Genomic DNA, 27,747 nt, shown 5'->3' on the forward strand with positions numbered 1-27,747 from the left:
ACCTCAGCTGGAGAGGTTTGCAATTCGTTGCTTCCCCTTCCCTAAAAGGGATAACATATAAATGGACTTACAGGCTCTGGAGCCTCCTGCCAAGGAAGAGGGCATCAATCCCCTGGTTTGCATGGCTCTCTTCCTATTAGGAAGAAGGCTTTTCAACTGTGTATAAATAAGCGCACACATCAGATACAAACTTGCTTTGATTCATTCTTTGGAACCACCCAAGCAGCACTTTAAAAAACATTAGCATTTGTTGAGACTGCTAATCCTCAAATAAGTAGAATAAGTATACAAGTACCTTCTCAGTATAAATGCCATGTCCTCAGATATCATCATGAAACACATTAATTATAAAATAACCAGGACATCTGAATAGTCTGTCATGCATGAGTGTTCACTTAGCTGAATGTGTGTTCACCTTTGTTGTATCTGGATCAGCAGAGCAGAAGAGGAGGTTCAAAGCTGGAATATTTTAATTGCTTTAATGGATACAAATTAGACTATGAATAGTTACTGAAATGAGATTTCAATACATTTGTAAGGAGAATGAGCCACATAAGCTGAAGGAGGTTCTCCACACTTTGACCTACTCACTGACATTTTTCCTTAAAGTCAAACCACTTCTAAAGACCCTGATTTTGTGATGGTGGGTGTTTTCTACTTGCCTTTTAAGAGATAGTCTTATTCTTTATTTCATTTCATTATTTTTAATTAGCAATATACTTTTTCTCAGACTGTTGAGTGTTTTCATTTTAAAAACAAATTAATATATATATTTGTCTCTTCGTTGCAACTTTATGTATTATTCTAGCAAAGAAATTACGTATTTTTAAAACCACATGAATTGGCAAAAAATAGGCTTCCTGTGCATTTTTCCCTCTACCTGGCCTTTATGTGATCATGATGTATCTAAAATGAGGCCCAGTTTTGCAATCTTTGTAATGTTAATGTTAACTTTGAAATCAGAATTGAGCAAGTGAAATTGAGGTGTTTATTTCCCAACAGAAATAACGTTCAGTTTGATGAATTTAAATCTGCAGTAGTAAGTGCCCCGTTCTTTTGGTAGGAAGGGAAATCATCCCAATCCCATGTAAATGTTATCTTATAATTGATGGGGTTTGGTTTGGCAATTGAGCTTGCCAAGAATAACAGAACCTGGCTTCCCTGAGTCTCTCTCTCTTTTTTTTTTTTTTTTTTTTTTGGCAGTTCTTATTCTGGCAAAAGTTTTGGAAGTTCTTTTGTAATTCTTGGAGAACACCTTCAGAAATGTGCCTGTGTGATTAAGAGACACATCTCGGCTGGACAGTTTAATGCATGTCTGGTAGGACAATCTAGTCTGGCTAGAAGTTGTTGGCAAACTATTGTCTATTACCAGAAAGTAAAGGAGATGAATAAGAAGTAGTTTCCCAACTACTTCTTATTCATCCCTTTATTTTACTTTAATTTTTGAATTAAAGTAAAATTGAGCTTTTTTGGTGTGCAATTCTGTGGATTTAATATATGGTAATTTGTATAATTACCACCACCATCAAGATATAGAACAGTTCCATTGCTCCCACGCTCTCTTGTACTATATCCCTCCATCGTCACTTTTACCCCATCCCTCATTCGTGGCAGCCCCTAATCTGTTCTCCATCATTATTGTTTTATCTTTTCAAGAATGTCCTATAAATGGAATCATAATATGTAACCTTTTCAGATCATCTCTTTTCATTTAGTAAATGCCTTTGAGATTTCATCCAAGTTGTGTGTATCAATAGTTCATTTCTTTATATTGCTCAGTAGTATTCCATTGCATGGATGTGCCACAGGGTGTTTATCCATTGAAGGACAGTTTGATTACCTTCTAGTTTTTGGCAATTATTAATAGAACTGCTTTAAATTTTAATATATAGGCTTTGTGTGGATATGAATTTTATTTCTCTAGGAGAGTGAGGAGTGGGATGGTTGGGTCCTGTAGTAAGTAGTTAAGTATGTGTTTAACTTTATAAGACATGCCAAACTATTTATCAGAGTAGCTGTACATTGCTATCGACAATGTGTGAGAGTTCCATTTGTTCTGTATCCTCATCAGCACTTTGTATTATTCATATTGCTAACTAGTCATTCTAATACGTGTGCAATGGGATCTCATTTTGGCTTTAATTTGCATTTCCTTAATGACTAATGATGTTGAACATCTTTTTGTGTGTTTATTTGCCTTCTTTATATTCTCTTCAATGAAGTTTTTGTTCAAATCTATTTGTCCTCTTTTCAGATTGAGCTATTTGTGGGGCACCTGGGTAGCTCAGGTGTTTAAGCGTCTGACTTCGGCTCAGGTCAGGATCTCACAGTTCTTTTTTCTAGTTCTAGTTCTTTTTTCACTTTTTAAAGAGTGATTTGTGCAGAGCAAAAGTTTTTAATATTGATAAAGTCCAATTTATTCATTTTTGCTTTATGGATTGTGCTTTTGGTGTCATATCTAAACATTCTTTGTTTGACTCAAGATTAAAAAGAGTTTCATGTCTGTTTTCTTCTAGGACATTTATGGTTTTGTATTTTACATTTAAATGTATGATTCATTCACTAATGATACATTAACTTTTGCATAAACAGTGAAGTTTAGGGTAAAATTCATTTTTATTTTTGCATATGAATGTCCAGATTTTTTAATACCATTCATTGAAATGACTATCTTTGCAAAAATCAGTTGGTTGTATTAATGAAGGTCTATGTGTGGACTCTATGCTGTACATTGATCTATGTATCTGTCTTACTTCACTGTCTTAATTACTGTAGCTTTATAGAAATCTGAAGATTGGGTGGTGAGATAACTTTAATTTTATTCCTCAAAATTGTTTTAGTTATGTCAGTTCTTTTGTTTTCAGTATAAATTTTTAAATAAATTTGTCTGTATCCACAAAACAAACAAGCAAAAACCAAACAAAAAAAAACTTTGTTGGGATTTGATTAGAATTGTATTATCTGTAGATCAATTTGGGAAGAATTAACATATTTACTATTGTTGAGTCCTCCAGTCTGTGACCATGGAATGTCCCGCCACTTTTTAGTCTTTTGTTTTTTTATTTCTTTATCAGTGTTTGTAGTTTTTGAAAAATAGATCTTGTATATTTTATTAGATTTATACCTAAGTAATTCAGTTTTTTGGAGCTATTTTAAGTGGTCGTAAGTTTTCATTTTTGTTTCCAGTTGTTCATTGCTTTTATATAGAAATACTACTGTTGACTTCTGAGCATTGACTTTTTATATCTTATTTTTATGTCTTATTTTTATGTCTTATGACTTGCTAAACTCATGAGTTCAAGGAGTTATTATTATTAATGTGTAAATTTCTTGATATTTTCTATATAAATCAATAAGTAGAGATGTTTCAATTAGTAGGGATGGTTTCATTTATTTTCCAATCTGTATGCCTTTTACTTAGTCTTACCTTACTGCACGAGCTAGGACTTCCAGTGTGATACTGAATAGAAATGTTAAGAGTAAACATTCTTGATTTGTTTTTAGTCTTATGGGGGAATTTTCCCTATTCTCTTTTAGTGTTACGGAACCCCTCTCCTTCTCTTTGAGACAGAATTAGAGGCCTTCTCCTCTAGCTCTCCCTTTCCATACGAATACATCTTCCAGGTTTCAGATTGCCTAATGTTCAGGCCCAGTGGTAGCAGAAGAAAGAAATTGTGAACTCACCACTACACTGGTAATACTTTCAATCCTGGTGTTTTTCCCAAACTACCTGATACTCTGTTCTGAGTTCTCAAATAGCCACCCCAAGCATACTGTCTGGGTTTTTAAGCTGCATTCAGTGGAAGATACAGGAGGGGGTATACCTCCTCCATCTTACCTGGAACTAGTGCCTTTTTATGTTTTTAAAAATAAGAGATTTTTGTTTGTTTTTATGCATGCTTTTTATCCACCAAGTTTTAGGAGTAATTTTTAAGGGGAAAATACTTTAATCCCCAACAATGCAAAAAGTACTTTGGAAAAAATTTTCTCCCCTTTGTAAATTGTGTGTGTGTGTGTGTGTGTGTGTGTGTGTGTGTGTGTTTCTTGAAGGATAGGAGTTTATGTGTTATATTTCACAACATTTAAGGCAAGAGAGATTATAAGGTGCAGGTGGGAAATAAAATACCTTTCTTTTCCTAGTACTTAATGCCAGACACACTCAAAGGGGCTATTTTGTTGTCTTTCAGTCAAATTTTTGGGGGGCCTCATTACTCAACTGCATACTCCAAGAGTTAAAAACAAAACAAAACAAAACAGTTCTCCAGTTATTTTATTATGTCAAACCATTTCAGTTCAGGAATATTATGGACATCCCTATATAATAATGAAAGTCCCAACCTTATTTTAAAGTTGAAGCTTTTCCTCTAGGACCATTCAACCCATAGTGTTATAGGGACAAGGAGGCAGGGTTGTCATTTTCCCTTTTTTGCTTACTAGCACTTCTTTCTTTCTCCTGAATGCACTAGACATCTGTGGCTTCCCCAGGATTGAAGGATAGAGTTGGAAATGTGGAGAAGACCTAAGGGTCAGGAAAAGGACTACTTGGCTGGCACTGTCAGGAGTTGACATTGGCCCTAGACTTGGAAAATATTTAAAGCTAAACTGTTCCTCATTTGCAGGGTTTTCAGACACTTCTCCCTCACTGCAGGTGTCACCTACAGTTCCAGGACACAGGTGATGCACCACCTCCTTGTGAACTCTAAGTGCTGGGTGTCCAACACTCATTCAGGTGGCTCTTTCGAGCAAAACTGACTTAAGATTATTATAGGCCAGAGTATTTTCTCTCTCTCTTTCACTCTTTCTCTCTCTTCACATACACATAGTCCACAGGAAAATCATTTAACTTCCCAGAGCATACCCCTGTACTCTGCTTCCTGCCCTTAAACTCCCTTGGGTATGTGTCAGACTACAGTCAACTGGATCCACTAAGCTATTCAAGTATTCTTGAATTTTTCTGCGTTAGCTCCATACCTAGTGGGTCTCATAGCATGTCAACAATTTTCTCTAAAGAATGATTGTACTTTTCTACTAACTCGTCTCAGACTCCCAACCTATTTTTTAGGGTGGAGGTTAATGGGAAGGTCACAAAGTGGTTCTCTACCACAATCTTTACAAGTTCTACTTGTATAGTATAGGCCCTTACTTTGGAATGTGAGTAGGTGGCTTAACCAATACTGAGAAAAGACCAGTCCCTTTTTAACCTCCTACTACCTATATAAGTAATCCCTTTGATCTTTACATGACTGATATCTTATGTGTTAGCTGGAAGAAGATAGGTGGGGACTTAGCAGGGAAGCAGACTAATTGTATACTTATAACGGTACTAGTTAGATTCTTTACATGTATTTTTTATTCTAATGGCCCCATCAGTGAAGAGTTTCTATAAGCATTGTCTTCAGAATTGGATGTTACTGCAGAAATGAAGAGAGAAAGAAAGGAATCATTTCTCTGCTTTGAGTTTCAGAAATCTGGAGGTTTCGGCATTTTATATTAGTTACCAAAGTGTGGGTTAATGCCTGTTGGTGTAAAAATGATTTTCCTACCATTCAGGGAGGCAGGAGGAGAGAAACTTCATAAGAAAGGGAAACATAAGGGGCGCCTGGGTGGCTCAGTCAGTTAAGCGTCCGACTTCGGCTCAGGTCATGATCTCACAGTTCGTGGGTTTGAGCCCCACGTCGGGCTCTGTTCTGACAGCTCAGAGCCTGGAGCCCGTTTCAGATTCTGTGTCTCCTCTTTCTCTCTGCACCTCCCCTGTTCATGCTCTGTCTCTGTCTCAAAAATAAAAAATAAACAGTAAAAAAAAAAATTAAAAAAAAAAAGAAAGGGAAACATAAAAAAGAAGGTTTGGAAGAAGGTGAGGGGATTCTCACATGTCTCCTTTGATCCAAATTTGGGTCAGGAGAGGAACATAGGTTTTGGGGACTTAAGAGCAGAGATTTGTGTCTTACTCTATAGAATGACCACAGGAAATGCTGCTATTTTTTAGAGATCTCACATCCATGATACAGCAGAGATTGGAATAGCGAAGCAAAAAGGCAGGGAATGACAGAGAGAAGACCTGAAACAGGCCTCTGAACTCCACTGGTCTGGGAGAACCTTCAACATTTTCCCATGGTCAGGAGAGGACTGTGTGACACATGGCCAAGAAAAGGCCTTGTAGAACACAGGCTGTGTGGCCCTAAATACCAGATGCCATGTAGGAGCTTGAGTGTCAGCAGCTTCCAGAAACAGTGAATTCAGGAGTCGGTGGCCAAGACCAGGCAGGGCGTATTAAGCCTCAGTAGGGAGATCAGTGATTACAATGGACTGGACATGTGCCCACTCCCTTTACCCCACAACTTCTGGAATACCATGGTGTTTTGAGCCTTCTCCAAAACCAAACATCACCCAAGAAGAAGGGAAGGACAAGCAGAGAGTGAGACTGCCAAATTAACTGACTTGTTAACAATAAAAATACTAAGTTTAAACCAGAGATATCTCAAATTAGCAAGATTGAGCTTTCCACTACTGAACAAGATCCAGTTTTGCACAACTGAGTCTATGACTGTGAAATTAAAATTCATTATATACATGTGTAATTTCTCACTAAATTGTGAAAATTTAGAGCAGAACCCAATTTTAATGGATCATTTTATCCCCAGGACCCAGTAAAATGCCTGAAAAAAGATAAAAATTGATGTAGCAGGCATTGTATTAAATTAATACTGAAAGAAATAAAACTTAGTTTGTGAATTGGTTAGTTGTCCCCCCATCCTAGTAAATAAAATTGCTACCACTTAATGAAATTTTCAACTCTCTAGTTCCTTTTCCTCTGACACTTCCGTCTAACCTCACTTTTCATGATAGCCACTGAGCTTCCGAGAAATGATTTCTCAGATACCTCTTTTTGTCCTCCTTGTCTTTGCCAATCTATTGTGTGCAGATGAGAGTCACTCCCATGGCTCATCCCTCTTTCTTTTTATAAAAGTTAACGGAAACATGCAGAACTGGAAAAAGGAGTCAAAAGAGAAAAAAAACCACACACATTAGAAAAAGGATTTTGATAAAGGGCAAGTGAAGTAATTCGTTGTTGCAAAGGCTCTCTTAAAAACCTGTGTATGCCATCACATGATTCTTCTATTAATGTTGGGAAACAGTTTCCCCATTATAGACCCCTCCAAGGTGTCTCTGAGATGTCAACAAAACTTTCCTGCCATGTAGGAAGCCAGTTTTTCAGTGCCTTCTATTAGTGACTTCTCTTCCACCTCAGCTGTTGTCTCTTTTCTGATAGAAAGAATGGAAACAACTGGTCAGAGGACAATTCCACATGAAAATTTGATAAGATATCTTGTAAAGTAATAATTTCTTACCTAAAGTGTTTTAATTCCCAATGCAGGTTTTTTTTTTTTAAGTTTATTTTTGAGACAGAGAGAGTGTGTGTGAGCTCAAGTGGGGGAGGGGCAGAGAGAGAGGGAGGCACAGAATCCGAAGCAGGTTCCAGGCTCTGAGCTGTCAGAACAGAGCCTGATGGGGAGCTCGAACTTACGAACCATGAAATCATTACCTGAGCCAAAGTCGGATGCTTAACTGACTGAGCCACCCAGATGCCCCAACATGCAGTTTTTAGAAAACACCAAGACTTCATTGACAGCTAGAATGGGAAATTCAAGGACAGTCTTTTGCTTTTTACCAAATGTGAGAGGACCTTCAAAAACCCAAGCCATCAAAGAATGTTTCCAAAATATTGCATAGATTTACTGAAAGCTTTCTTCAGAATTTGCTTTTTCAAGTATTGCTTGCATAATTTCAGCATTAAATATGACTAAACATTAAACACCTGGAATTTCTTCATTTAGAGAAAATTTAACATCACTATGAAGGAGTTCCCTGATACTACTAGCAAGATTTATTTAGGTGGGATTTCAATCGGGAAGTTCCACTTCTTTATTAAACAAAACAAAACAAAACAAAAACAAAAAACAACGAAACCACTGTAGTTTGCAGAAAACACAAGAGTAGACTACAGAGATGGCAGAAATAATGGCTATTTTTAGTGATCTGTTTTCACTGTGCCTTTGAAATTGTAGGTTAATGATATGATGGTGCTTAGATGAGATGGACAGGGTTTTTTTGGTGATGAATAGAAAGATAATTCTCTATACCGAAAGAAAGAATAAGATAATGATGAAAATGTGAACTCTCGGCCAGACTGCCATGATTGGAATCCTGGTTCCTCTGCTTTCTAATTTTGTGACCTTAAGCAAGTGAAATAATCACAATACTTAAGTTTCCTTTATGTAACATAGGGATAGTAATGTATTTACCACAAAGAGTTGTGAAAATTGAATGAGTTAATAAATGTAAAGCAATTAGAACAGAACTTGGCCCATGTAAGCACTCAACAATGCTAGTTATTTTGAGTAATTGGATTTTATTATCATGCCCTAGAAATAACCCCCATATTCATTTAGTGTTGCTGTATAGTATTGCCAGAAAGGATAGTTTAACATCAGCACTCTGATATCCAAACCATCCACCCTGAGAGATGTCAAGTGATATTTAATTGGCTTATATTCAATAGTTCAGCACAGCAAGATAAGTCATTTATTTACCCCAGGGGTACAGAAAACTTATCTCAAAAAGTATGTGTGTATACTATATTTTCTAAAATTAGACACCATCTTTATAATGAATCGTTATAATTGGGTTTCTATTGTTCTGAGATATGAGTGGCAAATTCCACCTAAAAATTTCCAAGCTAAAATTCGTATAGTATGCCATGTAGATCTAGAGGTTTGAGGCTTTGCTTGGTGATTTATTCATCTGTGGCTTGATACCAAGTCTATTATCATAGAAAACGTCAGCACTGCACATAAGTAATCTCTTGGCCATCCAAGTGAGGTGGCCATTCATTCAGACATGAGTCTTCATTAGATTTTTATAAGAAACTGTTAACCTTACTTTCTGACTAGTTGGCTGTTAGATATGTAAAAGAATATTTTCACTGAATGCTTCCTCTAGGGAATGTTCTTTAAACTTTTTGATGACTGTTATCCAAAAAAGAAAATTCATTTGTAATATTTATGGAAAATTACCAAAAGGACATGCAGTCTTCAAGATATTCTACATTTTTCTCTTAGATCAAGGCGTAACACCAAGAGTAGGGCATTAACACTATATTTTTTGGAGTCATTGTAAAACTAATTTTATTTTACTTTATTTTATTTTATTTTATTTATTTTATTTATTTATTTTATTTTATTTTATTTGTTTTTCTTAATTTTATTCATTTTTGAGAGAGACAGACACAGCATGAGCAGGGGAGGGGCAAAGAGAGAGGGGACAGAGGATTTGAAGCAGACCCGCTGCCAGCACAGAGCCCGACATGGGGCTTAACATCATAAAACAGGAGATCATGACCTGAACCGAAACTGAGAGTCAGATGCTTAACTGACTGAGCCACCCAGGTGCCCCCAAAATGATTTTATTGGATAGTGCTTCACCAAATTCATCACTGTGTCTACTATAGGTGCATTGCTAATGACCTTACACTACCTAAAGGAGAGCACTGGCAAATTAATCTCAGGTTTCTCAGAGAAAATTAAGATTCCCCCATTGTAACAAATCTTTTTTTTTTTTTTTAATTTATTCTGGGTCTTTACTTTGGCCACTAGGAATCTTACTTACAAAAACTTTTGAAGTCCTATATTTCTAAACCATTATCAGCTCACACTGAGAAAGCAAATGCTTATATTTGTATGGCATGGCAAGGACAAAAGAGGAGGCTGCTTATGGCCAGAGACATAGATATAGATATATTTGATATTAGGGGTCACTATATATATATATATATATATATATATATATATCACTATATATATCACTATATATATCACTATATATTAGAGATCACTATACACACACACACACACACACACACACACACATGCACACACACACACACATACACCCACACATATATATGCGCAAGTATTTGTGTTCATTCCTCCTCTACTCAAGTACAAGTTTTTGTCTCAAAATATGCTTCCCCAATCACAGTCAGCCATTTATTCTGGTCAAGCCAGTTTTCCTATGATCCCTCTGACTCCACTTTTTTCTTTTCTTGATCCTTTTTTTTTTTTGTATATTCCCTCCATCTTTCCTTCCTTTCTTCCCTCCTTCCATCTGTTGTTCTTTTTTCTTTTTGTTTTCTTTCTCTTTCTCTCCTATTTCTTTTCTTTTCTTTTCTTTTCTTTCTTTCTTTCTTTCTTTCTTTCTTTCTTTCTTTCTTTCTTTCTCTTTCTTTCTGCTTATTTTCTCCCTAACCACTTTTGCTCAAACTGTTTGTCTTATAAAAGGCCTTCCCTCTCTCTTTCTAACAATCCTAACTCCCCATCATTTAATTACATAGATGTAATTTATCTATGAGAAACTTTCTCTGGCTGCTGTACTTGAGTCAGAGCACTAATTTTCTCTTTGATTCCAGAAGCTGAGATTCTTTTTACTACCATGAATAATTTATTATTTTCACTTCTTGATAGTTTCTTCATTTGTCCTTCTCCTTTAGTATTATACTTTTTGTCACTCACTGGATTGCAAATTTTTTGATTGCAGTGACTTGCTATCCAAATCCCTTAGATCTCCCTTTCCACATATCAGTTTGGATATAGAGAAGGAAGCTCCCCCATAGTCTGTGTTTCAGTTGTCTATCGCTTTGTAGCAAACAACTGCAAAATTCAATGCTTTAAAACAATCATTTTATTTTACTCATGGCTTTACAGGTGAGGAAGTTGAGAATGGCTTGACTGGTAGTTTGTCTCACCTCCCTTTGATAGGAGCTGGGGCAGCTGGGGCTGGAGGATTCCAACTAGACTTCTTCATTCACATGTTAGGTTCCTTGGTGTTCCTTGACCTGTCTCTCCCTGTATGATGTCTAATCCTTCAAGGCCCCTTCATGTGGCTTAGGCTTCTTACTGTTGTCTTCAGGTAATTGCACATCTTACATGAAGGCTGGCTTCCAAGCTGCCAGGCTAGTTAAGAGATTTGCCTCTTAACTCTAGAGAACAAACTAAGGGTTGCTGGAGGGAAGGGTGGTGGGGGGATGGGCTAGATGGGTGATAGGCTTTAAGAAGGGCACTCGTGATGAACACTGCATGTTATATGTAGGTGATGAATCACTAAATTCTGCTCCTGAAACCAATAGTACACTATATGTTAACTAACTGGAATTTAAATAAAATCTTGGAAAAAAAAAAAAAGAGAGAGATGCCAGAAACTGGCACAGTGACATTTCAAGCTTCAGTCCTATTCTTCTATTGGCCAAAGTGGTCACAGAACCTCTCAGATTCAAGAGAGTAAACAAATGGATTCCAGTTCTTGATGGGGAATATGATACGGTCACAGTGCAGGAGGGCATGCAGGATGGGAGTTATGGTTGAGACCATTTTTTAAAACCACAGTCTGACTCAATCTGTGGGTAAATTCAATGGTATTATGTTAGATGTGCAATTGAGTAAAATGTACAATATATAAATTGAGACGTCAAGAGTTTAAAAGTGAAAATGAATGCTATTTTAGACCAAACAATCAATTAAAAAACAAATGTATAGACCAACATTTTATTAAGAGCGTCTAGAGCCGCGTCAGAAGATGGTGGCATAGGAGGACGCTGGGCTCACCGCGCGTCCTGCTGATCACTTAGATTCCACTTACACCTGCCTAAATAACCCAGAAAACCGCCAGAGGATTAGCAGAATGGAGTCTCTGGAGCCAAGCGCAGATGAGAGGCCCAAGGAAGAGTGTAAGAAGGGCGGCGAGGCGGTGCGCGCTCCACGGACTGGTGGGAGGGAGCCGGGGCGGAGGGGCAGCCTGCCGGCCAAGCAGAGCCCCCGAGTCTGGCTTGCAAAAGCGGAGGGGCTGGACAGAGTGTGTTCCAACAGCAAGCAGGACTTAGCATCTGGGAGGTCATTAGTTAACAGCTCTTTTCGGAAAGCGGGAAGGCTGGAGGACAAAGGGAGGGAGAGTTGCTGAGCCCCTGGACAGCAGAGCTCAGTTTGGCGGGGAACAAAGGTGCTAGCCACGGCCATCCTCCTCGCCCATCCCCCAGCCAAAATCCCAAAGGGAACCAGTTCCTGCCAGGGAACTTGCCTGCACCGCCCAAACACCCAAAGCTGTGCTTTTGCGGAGCCACCCCTCCGGCAGCGGGTCTGACTCCCTCCCACTGCCACAGGGTCCCTCCTGAAGTGGATCACTGAAGGAGAAGCGAGCTAAGCCTGCCGCTCCTGCCCCTGTGTACCTTGCTACCCACCCCAGCTAATACGCCAGATCCCCAGCACCACAAGCCTGGCAGTGTGCCAGTAGCCCAGATGGGCCACGCCAACCCACAGTGAATCCCGCCCCTAGGAGAGGGGAAGAGAAGGCACACACCAGTCTGACTGTGGCCCCAGTGGTGGGCTGGGGGCAGACATCAAGTCTGACTGCGGCCCCGCCCACCAACTCCAGTTATACACCACAGCACAGGGGAAGTGTCCTGCAGGTCCGCACCACTCCAGGGACTATCCGAAATGACCAAACAGAAGAATTCCCCTCAAAAGAATCTCCAGGAAATAACAACAGCTAATGAACTGGTCAAAAAGGATTTAAATAATATAACAGAAAGTGAATTTAGAATAATAGTCATAAAATTAATCACTGGGCTTGAAAACAGTATAGAGGACAGCAGAGAATCTCTTGCTACAGAGATCAAGGGACTAAGGAACAGTCACGAGGAGCTGAAAACCACTTTAAACGAGATGCAAAATAAAATGGAAATGACCACGGCTCAGATTGAAGAGGCAGAGGAAAGAATAGGTGAACTACAAGATAAAATTATGGAAAAAGAGAGATAAAAAAGTCCAGGAGTATGAGGGGAAAATTAGAGAACTAAGTGATACACTAAAAAGAAATAATCTACGCATAATTGGTATCCCAGAGGAGGAAGAGAGAGGGAAGGGTGCTGAAGGGGTACTTGAAGAAATAATAGCTCAGAACTTCCCTGAACTGGGGAAGGAAACAAGGCATTGAAATCCAAGAGGCACAGAGAACTCCCTTCAGACATAACTTGAATCGATCTTCTGCACGACATATCATAGTGAAACTGGCAAAATACAAGGATAAAGAGAAAATTCTGAAAGCAGCAAGGGATAAACGTGCCCTAACATATAAAGAGAGACCTATAAGACTCATGACTGATCTCTCTTTTGAAACTTGGCAGGCCGGAAAGAATTGGCACGAGATTTTCAGGGTGCTAGACAGAAAAAATATGCAGCCAAGAATCCTTTATCCAGCAAGTCTGTCATTTAGAATAGAAGGAGAGATAAAGGTCTTCCCAAACAAACAAAAACTAAAGGAATTTGTCACCACTAAACCAGCCCTACAAGAGATCCTAAGGGGGATCCTGTGAGACAAAGTACCAGAGACATCGCTACAAGCATAAAACATACAGACATCACAATGACTCTAAACCCATATCTTTCTATAATAACACTGAATGTAAATGGACTAAATGTGCCAACCAAAAGACATAGGGTATCAGAATGGATAAAAAAACAAGACCCATCTATTTGCTGTCTACAAGAGACTCATTTTAGACCTGAGGACACCTTTAGATTGAGAGTGAGGGGATGGAGAACTATTTATCATGCTACTGGAAGCCAAAAGAAAGCTGGAGTAGCCATACTTAGACAAACTAGACTTTAAATTAAAGGCTGTAACAAGAGATGAAGAAGGGCATTATATAATAATTACAGGGTCTATCCATCAGGAAGAGCTAACAGTTATAAATGTCTATGCACCGAATATGGGAGCCCCTAAATATATAAAACAATTACTCATAAACATAAGCAACCTTGTTGGTAAGAATGTGGTAATTGCAGGGGACTTTAACACTCCACTTACAGAAATGGATAGATCATCTAGACACATGGTCAATAAAGAAACAAGGGCCCTGAATGATACATTGGATCGGATGGACTTGACAGATATATTTAGAACTCTGCATCCCAAAGCAACAGAATATACTTTCTTCTCGAGTGCACATGGAACATTCTCCAAGGTAGATCATATACTGGGTCACAAAACAGCCCTTCATAAGTATACAAGAATTGAAATTATACCATGCATACTTTCAGACCACAATGCTATGAAACTTGAAATCAACCACAGGAAAAAGTCTGGAAAACCTCCAAAAGCATGGAGGTTAAAGAACACCCTACTAAAGAATGAGTGGGTCAACCAGGCAATTAGAGAAGAAATAAAAAAATATATGGAAACAAACGAAAATGAAAATACAACAATCCAAATGCTTTGGGATGCAGCAAAGGCAGTCCTGAGAGGAAAATACATTGCAATCCAGGCCTATCTCAAGAAACAAGAAAAATCCCAAATACAAAATCTAACAGCACACCTAAAGGAAATAGAAGCAGAACAACAAAGGCAGCCTAAACCCAGCAGAAGAAGAGAAATAATAAAGATCAGAGCAGAAACAAACAATATAGAATCTAAAAAAACTGTAGAGCAGATCAACGAAACCAAGAGTTGGTTTTTTGAAAAAATAAACAAAATTGACAAACCTGTAGCCAGGCTTCTCAAAAAGAAAAGGGAGATGACCCATATAGATAAAATCATGAATGAAAATGGAATTATTACAACCAATCCCTCAGAGATACAAACAATTATCAGGGAATACTATGAAAAATAATATGCCTACAAATTGGACAACCTGGAAGAAATGGACAAATTCCTAAACACCCACACTGTTCCAAAACTCAATCAGGAGGAAATAGAAACCTTGAACATACCCATAACCAGCAAAGAAATTGAATCAGTTATCAAAAATCTCCCAACAAATAAGAGCCCAGGACCAGATGGCTTCCCAGGGGAGTTCTACCAGACGTTTAAAGCAGAAATAATACCTATCCTTCTCCAGCTATTCCAAGAAATAGAAAGGGAAGGAAAACTTCCAGACTCATTCTATGAAGCCAGTATTACTTTGATTCCTAAACCAGAGAAAGACCCAGTTAAAAAAGAGAACTACAGGCCAATATCCCTGATGAATATGGATGCAAAAATTATCAATAAGATACTAGCAAATCGAATTCAACAGCATATAAAAAGAATTATTCACCATGATCAAGTGGGATTCATTCCTGGGATGCAGGGCTGGTTCAACATTCACAAATCAATCAACGTGATACATCACATTAATAAAAGAAAAGATAAGAACCATATGATCCTGTCAATCGATGCAGAAAAGGCCTTTGACAAAATCCAGCACCCTTTCTTAATAAAAACCCTTGAGAAAGTCGGGATAGAAGGAACATACTTAAAGATCATAAAAGCCATTTATGAAAAGCCCACAGCTAACATCATCCTCAATGGGGAAAAACTGAGAGCTTTTTCCCTGAGATCAGGAACACGACAGGGATGCCCATTCTCACCGCTGTTGTTTAACATAGTGTTGGAAGTTCTAGCATCAGCAATAAGACAACAAAAGGAAATCAAAGGCATCAAAATTGGCAAAGATGAAGTCAAGCATTCACTTTTTGCAGATGACATGATACTATACATGGAAAATCCGATAGACTCCACCAAAAGTCTGCTAGAACTGATACATGAATTCAGCAAAGTCGCAGGATACAAAATCAATGTACAGAAATCAGTTGCATTCTTATACACTAACAATGAAGCAACAGAAAGACAAATAAAGAAACTGATCCCATTCACAATTGCACCAAGAAGCATAAAATACCTAGGAATAAATCTAACCAAAGATGTACAAGATCTGTATGCTGAAAACTATAGAAAGCTTATGAAGGTAGTTGAAGAAGATATAAAGAAATGGAAAGACATTCCCTGCTCATGGATTGGAAGAATAAATATTGTCAAAATACTACCCAAAGCTATCTACACATTCAATGAAATCCCAATCAAAATTGCACCAGCATCTTCTCGAAAGTAGAACAAGCAATCCTAAAATTCATATGGAACCACAAAAGGCCCCGAATAGCCAAAGTAATTTTGAAGAAGACCAAAGCAGGAGGCATCACAATCCCAGACTTTAGCCTCTACTACAAAGCTGTCATCATCAAGACATCATGGTATTGGCACAAAAACAGACACATAGACCAATGGAATAGAAGAGAAACCCCAGAACTAGACCCACAAATGTATGGCCAACTAATCTTTGACAAAGCAGGAAAGAACATCCAATGGAAAAAAGACAGTCTCTTTAACAAATAGTGCTGGGAGAACTGGACAGCAACATGCACAAGGTTGAAACTAGACCATTTTCTCACACCATTCACAAACATAAACTCAAAATGGATAAAGGACCTGAATGTGAGACAGGAAACCATCCAAACCCTAGGGGAGAAAGCAAGGTAAGACCTCTCTGACCTCAGCTGTAGCAATCTCTTACTCGACACATCCCCAAAAGCAAGGGAATTAAAAGCAAAAATGAATTACTGGGACCTTATGAAGATAAAAAGCTTCTGCACAGCAAAGGAAACAACCAACAAAACTAAAAGGCAACCAACGGAATGGGAAAGATATTTGCAAATGACATATTGGACAAAGGGCTGGTATCCAAAATATATAAAGAGCTCACCAAACTCCACACCCGAAAAACAAATAACCCAGTGAAGAAATGGGCAGAAAACATGAATAGACACTTCTCTAAAGAAGACATCCGGATGGCCAACAGGCACATGAAAAGATGCTCAACGTCTCTCCTCATCAGGGAAATACAAATCAAAAACACACTCAGATATCACCTCATGCCAGTCAGAGTGGCCAAAATGAACAAATCAGGAGACTATAGATGCTGGAGAGGGTGTGGAGAAATGGGAACCCTCTTGCACTGTTGGTGGGAATGCAAACTGGTGCAGCCACTCTGGAAAACAGTGTGGAAGTTCCTCAAAAAATTAAAAATAGACCTACCCTATGACCCAGCAGTAGCACTGCTAGGTATTTACCCAAGGGATACAGGAGTACTGATGCATAGGGGCACTTGTACCCCAATGTTTATAGCAGCACTCTCAACAATAGCCAAATTATGGAAAGAGCCTAAATGTCCATTAACTGATGAATGGATAAAGAAATTGTGGTTTATATACACAATGGAGTACTACAGAGCAATGAGAAAGAATGAAATATGGCCCTTTGTAGCAACGTGGATGGAACTAGAGAGTGTGATGCTAAGTGAAATAAGCCATACAGAGAAAGACAGATACCATATGTTTTCACTCTTATGTGGATCCTGAGAAACTTAACAGAAACCCATGGGGGAGGGGAAGGAAAAAAAAAAAGAGGTTAGAGTGGGAGAGAGCCAAAGCATAAGAGACTGTTAAAAACTGAGAACAAACTGAGGGTTGATGGGGGGTGGGAGGGAGGGGAGGGTGGGTGATGGGTATTGAGGAGGGCACCTTTTGGGATGAGCACTGGGTGTTGTATGGAATCCAATTTGACAATAAATTTCATATATTGAAAATAAATAAAATAAAATAAAATAATAAAATAAAATAAAATAAAATAAAATAAAATAAAATAAAAAAGAGGGTCTACACAATTAGGTTCTGGTCTGTGGTCTACCTGATAATTATGATGTGATGAGCTCCTGGTACAATGGTAGACTCTGTTCTTTGATTAGGTCAAATGTAATATCACTAATTCTACTGTAGCAGCTTTTGCTGTGTCAAATGTAGTAATGCCGTGGGCATAATACTCTCTATGTGAATGGCTTGGAATTTAGTTTGAAGTCCAACTTTTTCTTGAAAAGGCACTCATGGCTTTCCAGTTTACTTTCCAGTCTCAAGTGTCATTGCCTCCAATCCTATGATATTCTTTTCAGTTCTGCAGACTAACCTACAAAACAAGCAAGAAAACAAATTATACTTTATTTATTCACTTTATTATTATTACTAAAATATATTTAAACATATACTATTTTTAAAATGCTTTGTGTGCCATGCAGGATAAAAGATACATTTTGGTTAAATTGAATGGGATAAACTCTTACTTAGTTCCTGACATCTAAGATTACAGTCCTGTGTGTATGTCTGTGTGTATTTATGTGGATTAGGATTTGAGAGAGTTTGCTAGTGTAGTCTACATAGAGAACTAGATAGTCTATCTTAAAGTTTTGAGGTAGAATATTGGTATTATCTTATTGGGTCTTAACATCTCTTACTAAATTAGAAGTTCGTTAAGGTCAACACTGTTATGCACCTTTTTTTTCCCCCTGGCACATTTTATATACCCAATAAGTATTGAATACTCAACTCTCTGCAGTGGAGTTTCAATGCAAATGGAACTATTACTGGTAAACCAATTCTGATTTGACCACATGGGGAATTTGTAGCCCTAAAACAAGCTAACTCTAACTTCCCAGAACCTTGAGAAAAACTTTTGATTTCTTGCATTTTGGGTGAATCTTTCTATGCCTACATCTGTCCCCTTGAATGTTTCTATTATTTACACTGACTTACCTGTAATCTTAGGAACTGCTGATGATGGAATGTTTTCCAAAGTGCTTGAAATCAAATACCCCTCACTGAAACATTACTGGATATGGAATGAATCAAAAACATGTGGATTAAATTTCCCTGAAAATTTCTTTGGTTATAAAAATTAAGGGGAAAAAGTGTTTGGCCAGATGCATTGTGGGTGATGCCAAACCCAAATTGTTTGAAAAATGTGTGTGCTGATTAGATAAACAAACAAACAAGTTTTATTTCCCTCTTGCCTTGTAAAAACCTCACACTTGCTATAAAAATCTCAGGTCAGCTTGCAGTCAGGTTTTATAAAGGTTTTTGAAAAGTCTGTAGTTTCCTTCTTTACCTGATCGTTGGAGGCAAATCACTATCTAGGTAAATGCTCCAGAGAAGCAAGTAAGCAATGTTGATGTTTCTCAATAGATTGCAATGGATTGAGTGATGTAAGATGTATTTGTAAGATGTAACATTCAGATGGTTTCTGAATGTTAACTGAAGATTTTATCTAAAATAGGTTATTTCTCAAGAGAAGCAGTTGACTTTTTCAACTTAAACTATTCCTAAAATATTGAAAAGCTTCAACATGATATACATATATGAAAAGGAGAAAATACCTTTAGCATTCAGACAACAATTACTTGAAAGTAACTTAATCCCTAAATCCTACTTAATGAAATAAAATGTTTTAGGGTTAAAATAAATACAGTTGTAATGGTTGTTACCATTATTTTCATCCTCTCCATCAAAAATTATCAAATAATTGGTTAAACATCTATATTCCTGTACCCAGCACAATTTAAGGAAAATCATGTGGATATGGTCCCTAGCAATTAGACAGATACGTGGATATTAGACAGATACATGTATAGCCTAGTACAACAGAAGAAAGACATTAGGAAATAAGCGGGCCACAAAATATTTGTCAGTGGCTCTGACACTTAAGTGTCCCTAAGTATCACCTGAAGAGGTTATTAAAATTACAGATTGTAAAAGTCTTTACAGAGATAGCAGTGTGCAGTATCTGTGTTGTGGGATGTTTGGATAGATGGTGGTCAGAGGATGGAATAGGATGGATAAAATAAAACAAAACCTGACCTTGTTCTCAAAATATATTATAATATAGATGGAAATTATATAAATCACTTACTTCCTAAGCAGTTATTGTCGAAACTTGTCAATATTTGCCTCAATTTTCAGGATTCTTTTAAGCATGTAAATATGGAGTATTTTCAATTAAGAATGAAGGAAGATATAATTTGGTCATGTTGGAAAGGTATTTAAGATTTGTGGGTTAGAGTATATGTATCTATGTATAGTGAAATTTTCCATTTTTATTTCCAAAAACCTAGGGTTTTAAATAACCTTAATACCTGAGAGAAAACATTAAGATCAATAAATCAAAAATCACTAAATTTCCTAAGCTAAGGAACCTGAAAAGATGGAAACGGTATATGTCATATGAAATATTTGGGAATAACAATCTGTTCTTCACCTCTTCAACACTGATTGTTTAGTCACTAGTAGGATGTAGCTGATATTTGAGATTATAGAACCAAGAGGTATTTGTTTTATAGTTTGGTGAGGTGCAGTTGGGCTCAAAGGAAACATGCTGATGCTTCAGATGTATAGATAATGCTCTCATTGGGATGAAACTTGATATAGAAACAAGAATTGGTGCCAGAGTTTGGCCAGGTGAGGATTCTTGTGATTTCATTCTTTTTCAGTAGAATCTTTGATCTCATCTCTCTTCTAGTTAATTATCAATGCCAAGTAACTACCGTGACTACATTTTTCTGTCAATGAACTGATCTGTCATAAATAACCAGAAAGGTATATCTTCAAATACTTATTCAGGACTGACATTTATTTTCTGGGCACCAACTCTTGGATTCTTCAAGTCCATATTATTTTTGTGTTAAAGAAAATGGGATTAAAGGTGTCCATTTTTCATAGGTTTCTGGGTGCTAAAGAAACGGAACCTACTTAACATTATTCTAGCTCAAGAAATATTAAAATAATTAAAATAATATTTTAAAATTTTACAAAATATCTCAGAATAATGAATATTTGGGAATCAAATATTAGAAGTATTAGGATCAGTCTCATTTTCCAGATGAGGAAATGAAGCTAGTTGGTTTGCCTAATCTCACATTGCTAACCAATTGTTAGAGGTAGGTCAAGTCCAGCTTATCTCATTTTCAGCATCGGGCTCTGGAATGTTCCACAAGATCAGAGCTTTAACAAGATTCATCTAAGAATTGGTGGATACTATCTATGATTCACTACTATAAGCCCTTAGACTCAAGATAAAGTGATCTATTTAGCTCCATGCATACATTTGACATAATATAGGGGCAAAGAATGTTAGAATGCAAAGGCGCAGTGGAGAAGGTAGTGCAACTCTCATTTTTCTGATAAGAAATGTGTTATGTGAGGTTTTCATGCTCCAGCTGCATCCTGGCTCTAGTTAATTTCTTCTTCAAGCTGATATTACTTTCTTGTTGCTCTTCTGTAAATCATTACAGCTTAGATTTGCTTGACATGGTTATTTGAATTATGCCAACTTATTATCTTTATTGGCAGCAAAATAAAAAGTACAGGTCTTCTATATATTGTAAGTCGGGTTTTCTGGTAGCAGTCTCAAATCTGGACTGTCAGCCACTTCTGCTGCTTTGCTAACCAGCCATTTAGAACATAAACCTCTGGGTTCAAAGAAAAAGAAGCAATATTTGGTTGAGTTGGCTTGGCTCTTCTTGCTTCTTTAGTATTCAAGTGGACAATTTGTACAATTTCCCTTGCTTTGATCTTAGCTGCCCACGCTACCAAGTTGCAGGCACAATTGCTTGCCCATCCCGTCATCCACAGACTTTGAAGGAAATGTAAAAAAGCTCACCCACTGTGAAACTTGCAGACTTAAAATGCCTTACAGTTATTGCTGCTGCTGACTTGGGCCACATGAGAGAAGGCAGCTCCCGTCACGTCTGCCCCCAAACCACCCACCCTGCCAAACCTCTCACTCTTGCCAACATCATTTCCTGAATAGTGAAACTCCTCAATGCATGTCCACTGTCATGCCCCTGGAAGAGCAGGAATATCCAGTCAGGAATTAATTAATAGGGAGAAGGCAAGACAGAGCCTTCTATTTAACTTGGAACCATGATAACCACGAAATGGCTCTGCATATTTTGTGAATCAGATTGCTGTCAAATCCATGTATGTTTTGACTCAGATACAGATACACTTCAGTGATTGTAATGTTCTTTGGTAAAAACTATTTGATGTTCAAAAACCTTGAAGCCATTCAGACCACTTTATTTCCCCCTTTCCAAATAGAAGTTTGCATTTTGTCCACCACAAAGAGACTGCAAATGCCAAAAGGCCCGAGTTCACTTTGAAAGTCCAAACCCACAAACTCTGATTGGCTTCTATACTTGGCCAGATATATTCTCCAGGGCTCCAGACCTTACATCAGTGGGGCACCATGATGTCATAATGAAGAGTGTGTACTGTGGGGGAAGACTACCTGAATTCAAATCCTTCAACTGTATCTTTGAATAAATTGCCTCATCTTACTTAGCCTCAGTACTTCATCTTCTAAGGAGGTGGTAAGAATACCAACTTCCTTGTGATACTGTATGTGGAGTATTTAGAAACCCGACACAATAAGTAATCTAAGAGAAGATTAGGGAGAAGTAACTTTTTGGTAAGGTTTATTGTGTTTGTGTATTTCCTTTTCATGTTAATGAAATGAAATGACCCTTATTAATAAAGTAGGCTAAGTAATTGTTAAGTGTTACAGACTTTTAGTTTTTAAAATCACTTAAAGATATCTTGAATGGGTATTATACAACAATTTCTGCCCAACATATTGCAATATTGCCACTCCTTTTTTTCTTCTCTTTCTCTTTTATGCCTTAGCCCAAATTAAAGTCTTTTCCCATTTTCACTAAGCACAATTAATATTTCTGCTTTATCGCCTGGGTGGCGCAGTCGGTTAAGCGTCCGACTTCAGCCAGGTCACGATCTCACGGTCCGGGAGTTCGAGCCCCGCGTCAGGCTCTGGGCTGATGGCTCAGAGCCTGGAGCCTGTTTCCGATTCTGTGTCTCCCTCTCTCTCTGCCCCTCCCCCGTTCATGCTCTGTCTCTTTCTGTCCCAAAAATAAATAAACGTTGAAAAAAAAAATTAAAAAAAATATTTCTGCCTTATATCCCTTGGACTCCATACCCCTGAGAACATATCAAGTACATTTGACATTTTAGTTTGATTTTAAAATACTTTCTGGAGAAAATGCACTAATTGTCATCAGAGATTAAAGGAATAGGAATGGAACTTGAAAAGACAAGAAGGCAAGAGGAAAGAAGGAGGAAGAGGTCCACAGATGTCAAAAAGTATGAACTAGGAAGTCCAACTATGATAATTCCTATAAGAAAAAGGGAGGAGGAGTCACACTTACTTAACAGTGAAGTGCTAATACACTAGGGGCAGAGTTTTAATAGCATTCAGATAGATTCCAGTGATAAATGAGTTGTGTAGTGATGGAGGCTTTTGTGAGAAACTCAGAGTGAAGGCTCAAGAATTTAATTGACTTCAACAGGGGTACTGCATTTGGGTGAGGGCCAATAAGTGAGCATTGGATGCTCCATTTACTTCACAGGGACATTAAAGTACATGCTTCATGGTAGACCCTTAATATGTCATATGAATGAACACAATAATAAGTGAATGAATTAATGAACAAACAAATTAAATACTATAACCAAAAAGATGTAGGAAGTCAAACATAATTAAATTTATATTTGTATTCCAAATATTGAACTATACTAGTAGAATGTTCTGAAACCTGCACTGTTGTAATAAAAACTGACTTATTGGCAGGTCGATATCTTGGATCTTCCCAAATGAAAAATAAATCAAATGGGTCTGTTTCCCGCTCTCAGCTTGTGAGAGAAGGAGACAAGTAGAATAGTGAACTGGCTCAGTATATTGTTGCTACCTATCCTTTACATCCCAGGAGATGCTGGACAACCTATAGGGCAGAAGCTGTAGAGAAGGCCAAAGACCAGTTTCCAATATGACTCAGGAGAGAGGGTCACTACCCCAATAGAGATCACCAAGATGAATGTGGCTCAGGAATGTCATATCTCATGGCAGCAAAGTTTTCATCTAGGAAGTCGTTAGTGACCGGATTGTTATTAAACAAAAGGCATTTACTTACTAAGAGGTGGCCTCCTAGAAAGTGTCCCTCACACAAATTCATTCGCCTCAACTTTGTTATCCACACAAACCAAAGCCCTGGACAGAAAGAAGCAGATGACGTCTCCTTTAACACGTACCAGTTCTCTATTGACACAAATTCAGTTGTGATTATTGAAGGCCTTTACTTCAGATTGTTGCATGTTGGGTTCCCCCAGAAGTAGGTTGTGAGATGGAGATTAATGTTCAAAACACTCATTGGGAAGCGCTCTAGAGATGAATACTAGTAGATGGGAGGGGAGGGAAGCAGAGCTGGGCAGACCAAGAAGTTGAGATGTTACGCGGTTTTACTGAAGACCTCTGCAGATCCCTTGGGAACTCTAGAACTGGGATGACACTTTAGAGTTGGGGCAGGGTGGCTAGACTTTTATACCCCTGCATGGATTCAGATGGAATGAGGACACTGGTTAGTGGCTTCCCCTTAAAGTACAGGTGACCTTAAGCATAGCAATTTCCTTCAGCTGAGACAGTCCTCCAAGAGGGCTGACAGCACGGGGCCATCTTCAGGCAGTGTTCCCAGCAGCTAGGGAGATAAATCCCGTGTTGTTGCGGGGAATCTCGGCAGTACATGATAGCATGCCACACAGGTAGTCTTTATGTATTTGTCATGGCTTATTTATGAGATCAAAGTAAATGAAACACAAGAACTATAAAAGTAATTTATTTCATCAGATAACATCAAATCTGGCAGATTACTCTGCTTAGGTAGAATCCCATTATAAAATCCAGTTGGACATTTAACTATGATCACACAATAATGCATTTTATTTCCTTAGATGATTTTTGTCCAAAATTCTTATCAGTATGTAATGGAAAGTTTGGGAGAGATTTAAAAAAAACCAGATACATAATATAGGCAATATTTCTTTAATTTTTAGTTGTGGTCTACTGTACTAGAGTATGACATTATGGTAAGTTTATGCTCTCAGATAAAAATTTTAATTCCTTTGTTTTCACATTATAAGATCTTTAAGGTACATTGACTTTCGTACCAAAGTAGGAAAATATAATAATACATACCAACTTAGAAGTGTGCTAAATTTCAAAAGTTTATTGCTAAGCCATTGCTTGGAACTTTAAGTTGTTGTATAGATTTGTACTTGAGTTGATTTATTATAAGCTTTATATAGTTATTGCTTAATGGTGTAAGTACTATCATTCCCAAGAGTACTGTTTTTATAAAGTTCTGAGCTAATGATCCCCCCTCAGACCAACTGAGAGAGAGAGAGAGAGAGAGAGACTGAAAGAGATCTCCTAGACAGAGCAGAGTGCAGTGGGTGGAGGAGATGATGTAATCTGGGCATCTGGGAAATCTTCCCTGATTCAGCATCGCCTGAGCACTAAAAGTTAAGTAGGGATAAATCAGGAGAAGGTAGGAATACAGGGGGAGGGGACTTCAGAAGAGCATTATAGGCATAAGAAAGCATGTACAAAGGACCTGAGGTAGGAAGAAGCAGATGAAGGTGAAACCAAAAGCCTCAGAAGGGGGATGAAAAGTGTAAAAGAAAAATTTTACCTACTTGATAATTGAGCCTTAGGACTACCTTACTTACAAGGGCAAATTACCAGTGTTGATTCTCAAGTAGTTTTCCTGAAGACTTTCCCCCCACTGGTTCTCCCAGATCTTGTATGAAGAGCACTAGTAAGGAGGGAGGGTGTGTGTGAGAAAGTATGCAGGCTCTTTATGGGAGAACTTCACAATCCTGTTCCTCAGACAGATTGCAGGCATGTCATTGTATGAATCGTGATGCTAAGATTTGTAGTGCAATGACAGGAATGCATACCATTTCCTGTCTTTACTGCTTGAAAAAGGCTGAAGAGGAGCCTGCAAGCAAACAGCAAGATTTTGTCTTCTATACTTTAGCTTCTGGAACTATGAAAGTAGATGATCCAGGCACTCCACCCTCCCTCACTGCCTAACTTACAGCAACTCAAAGTCTCTTGTGCCTATTGCCCTTGATATACTCCACGATTCTTCCATCAACTGCAGAGTCTGTATTTTGAAAGTAAGTCATATATTGTTTATAATATACATGATGCATTTCAGCATTTAAATAGTTTGGAGCAGTGGTAATGGGTAAAAAAGATTTGATGGTGAGGATCCAGACCAGTTGCTAGATTTTATGTATTATGAACATAACTCCCCTATTAGATCTGTGCTTACTTTAGGTCTGGTTTTAGATCTTTGCTTGACTGTGATTTTGAAGCTGAACTTTGTTCATAGGAAATCCATTTCACTACAATTTGGTCTCTCTGGGTCTCAGTTTCATCATCTGTGACCCAGTGAACCAAAAGATAGACAATTGTGACAGCTCATCTACTTCAGTCTGAACATATTATGGTTCTTTATTCTATATGATGGTAGTTCTGTCACTGATCATCAGGGCTTGTTGGAGTACTTTAGTAAAAGTTTAATTCTATGCTGTTTGAAGCTGTTCAATGAATCTTTTCCGCCACCCTGCAGCCTGTAGGGACTGACACACTGAAAACAGTACCTATTCATTGAAATAGCCCAGAAGTGCTGTGGTAGTTGAAATGCCACTCACCTTCTCAACTCTGAGAGGAGCTACTTACATTTACTATTTTTTATTGAAATAGGAAAGAATGGTTCAGTGACCTTATGCCCTGTTCTGAGTTTTAGATGGATTAATGGGACAAAACAGACATGGTGTAGAAGTTTTAGTATCTACCCGAACCATTTCACCCAGGGAGCAAAATGTAAGCAATGATAACAGACCATCACTATTGGCACCATTGCCCAGTATGTACTGAGGTGATAATGTCATGGGAGGCCTAAGGCCACACCAAAGAATCTGATAAACAATAGTATTCTTTCTGCTAGTATTCATTTCTAAGAAAGAAAATTATTATGTTTTTGTGCCAGACATTGTGGTTTATAGCATGGTTTAAACCTTTCTTTAATCCCAAGAACAACTTTATCATGTAAGTTTTATTATCAATCTTAATCCTAAAAGTGAGGAAATTGAGGCACAGAGAGCTTATATAGCTATTAAGTAGCAGAGAAATTACTCAAATCCAGATGTTATATTTTTACTTAACAAATGTTGTTACCTCTATAAAACACTGCTTCCCAGGAATGGAAACTAGGAAGAAAAATAAGGGACTCTGAGTAATAATAAAAATTATCTAAGAATAAGCAGAGTCAAAAGTTCAGTTATTGAAAAGTGGAGGTATGGGAGTATTGTCCTGCTGAAGGTTTCGGATATATAGATGTTGCATTGACTGTGTGACTCAGAGTGTGGGCTGAGGCCTGTCCACATTTTCAGTCACCCAAGAAGTGGATGGGCTACTGTGATAAACGTCATCAGTAGTAGTGTAAGTTGGGTGCTGGGCAACCTCAGGCCATAGATCCCTGTGTAAACTGGGCATCAGCATCCTCTCTCCAGTGTTCTAGGTGGACCTTAAGTATAAGTCCTGCCCTGAGAAGATTGAAGGTCTGAGAGTTAAAAGAGCTCTCCGAGTCTAGCCTTTAGGTGCGGGGAGAGCAGTTATTCACATACATACATGCTTCTCTAATTTGAAGCTAGATCATTTTGCTAAGTTATTCAAAACCTAAAAAAGCACATTTATGAATAAAAGTTGCTTCAGCTACTCCTCTAAATGTCCACATCATTAATCACTTAATGGTCAAATCACTTTGTGGGAGAAATGTGTAAAGCAGGAGGGTCTGTTCTGGAATGAGAGACAAAAGATGGTCTGTGCCCTTTGCTGCTTTGCTGCTTCTTAATTTTTTAAAAAATAGTTTGTTGAAAAGTAGTCCACTTGTCATAGGGATTGAGAGGCTTGTTTATTTACCTTGCTATTATCAATGGCACATAATAGAAGCTCTCCTTTGTCTTAAATTGACTTCCCACATCTTTGCCTGTGTTAATGCAGATATATTGCAGTTTCAATACCTAATGTTTATTTGCCTCTTTCCTGACTTCTTTAGTTTTCCTTGGCTAACCTGTAGAATCTGGCATG

General features: G+C 37.9%; 1 long non-coding RNA gene across 1 annotated transcript in view; it reads right to left on the reverse strand.

Moving 5' to 3' along the window:
* Positions 1 to 7,113: 7,113 nt before the first annotated feature.
* LOC125156122 (uncharacterized) overlaps positions 7,114 to 27,747 on the reverse strand; it is a 38,386-nt gene continuing 17,752 nt past the window's right edge. The window contains exons 2-3 of the long non-coding RNA XR_007148479.1: positions 17,608 to 17,880; positions 7,114 to 7,263 (exon numbers count right to left, since the gene is read on the reverse strand). This is a non-coding gene — a long non-coding RNA (uncharacterized LOC125156122). The remainder of the gene's footprint in view (positions 7,264 to 17,607; positions 17,881 to 27,747) is intronic.

This window comes from Prionailurus viverrinus, chromosome F2 (genome assembly GCF_022837055.1).
Source record: "Prionailurus viverrinus isolate Anna chromosome F2, UM_Priviv_1.0, whole genome shotgun sequence".
Classification (NCBI taxonomy): Eukaryota; Metazoa; Chordata; class Mammalia; order Carnivora; family Felidae; genus Prionailurus; species Prionailurus viverrinus.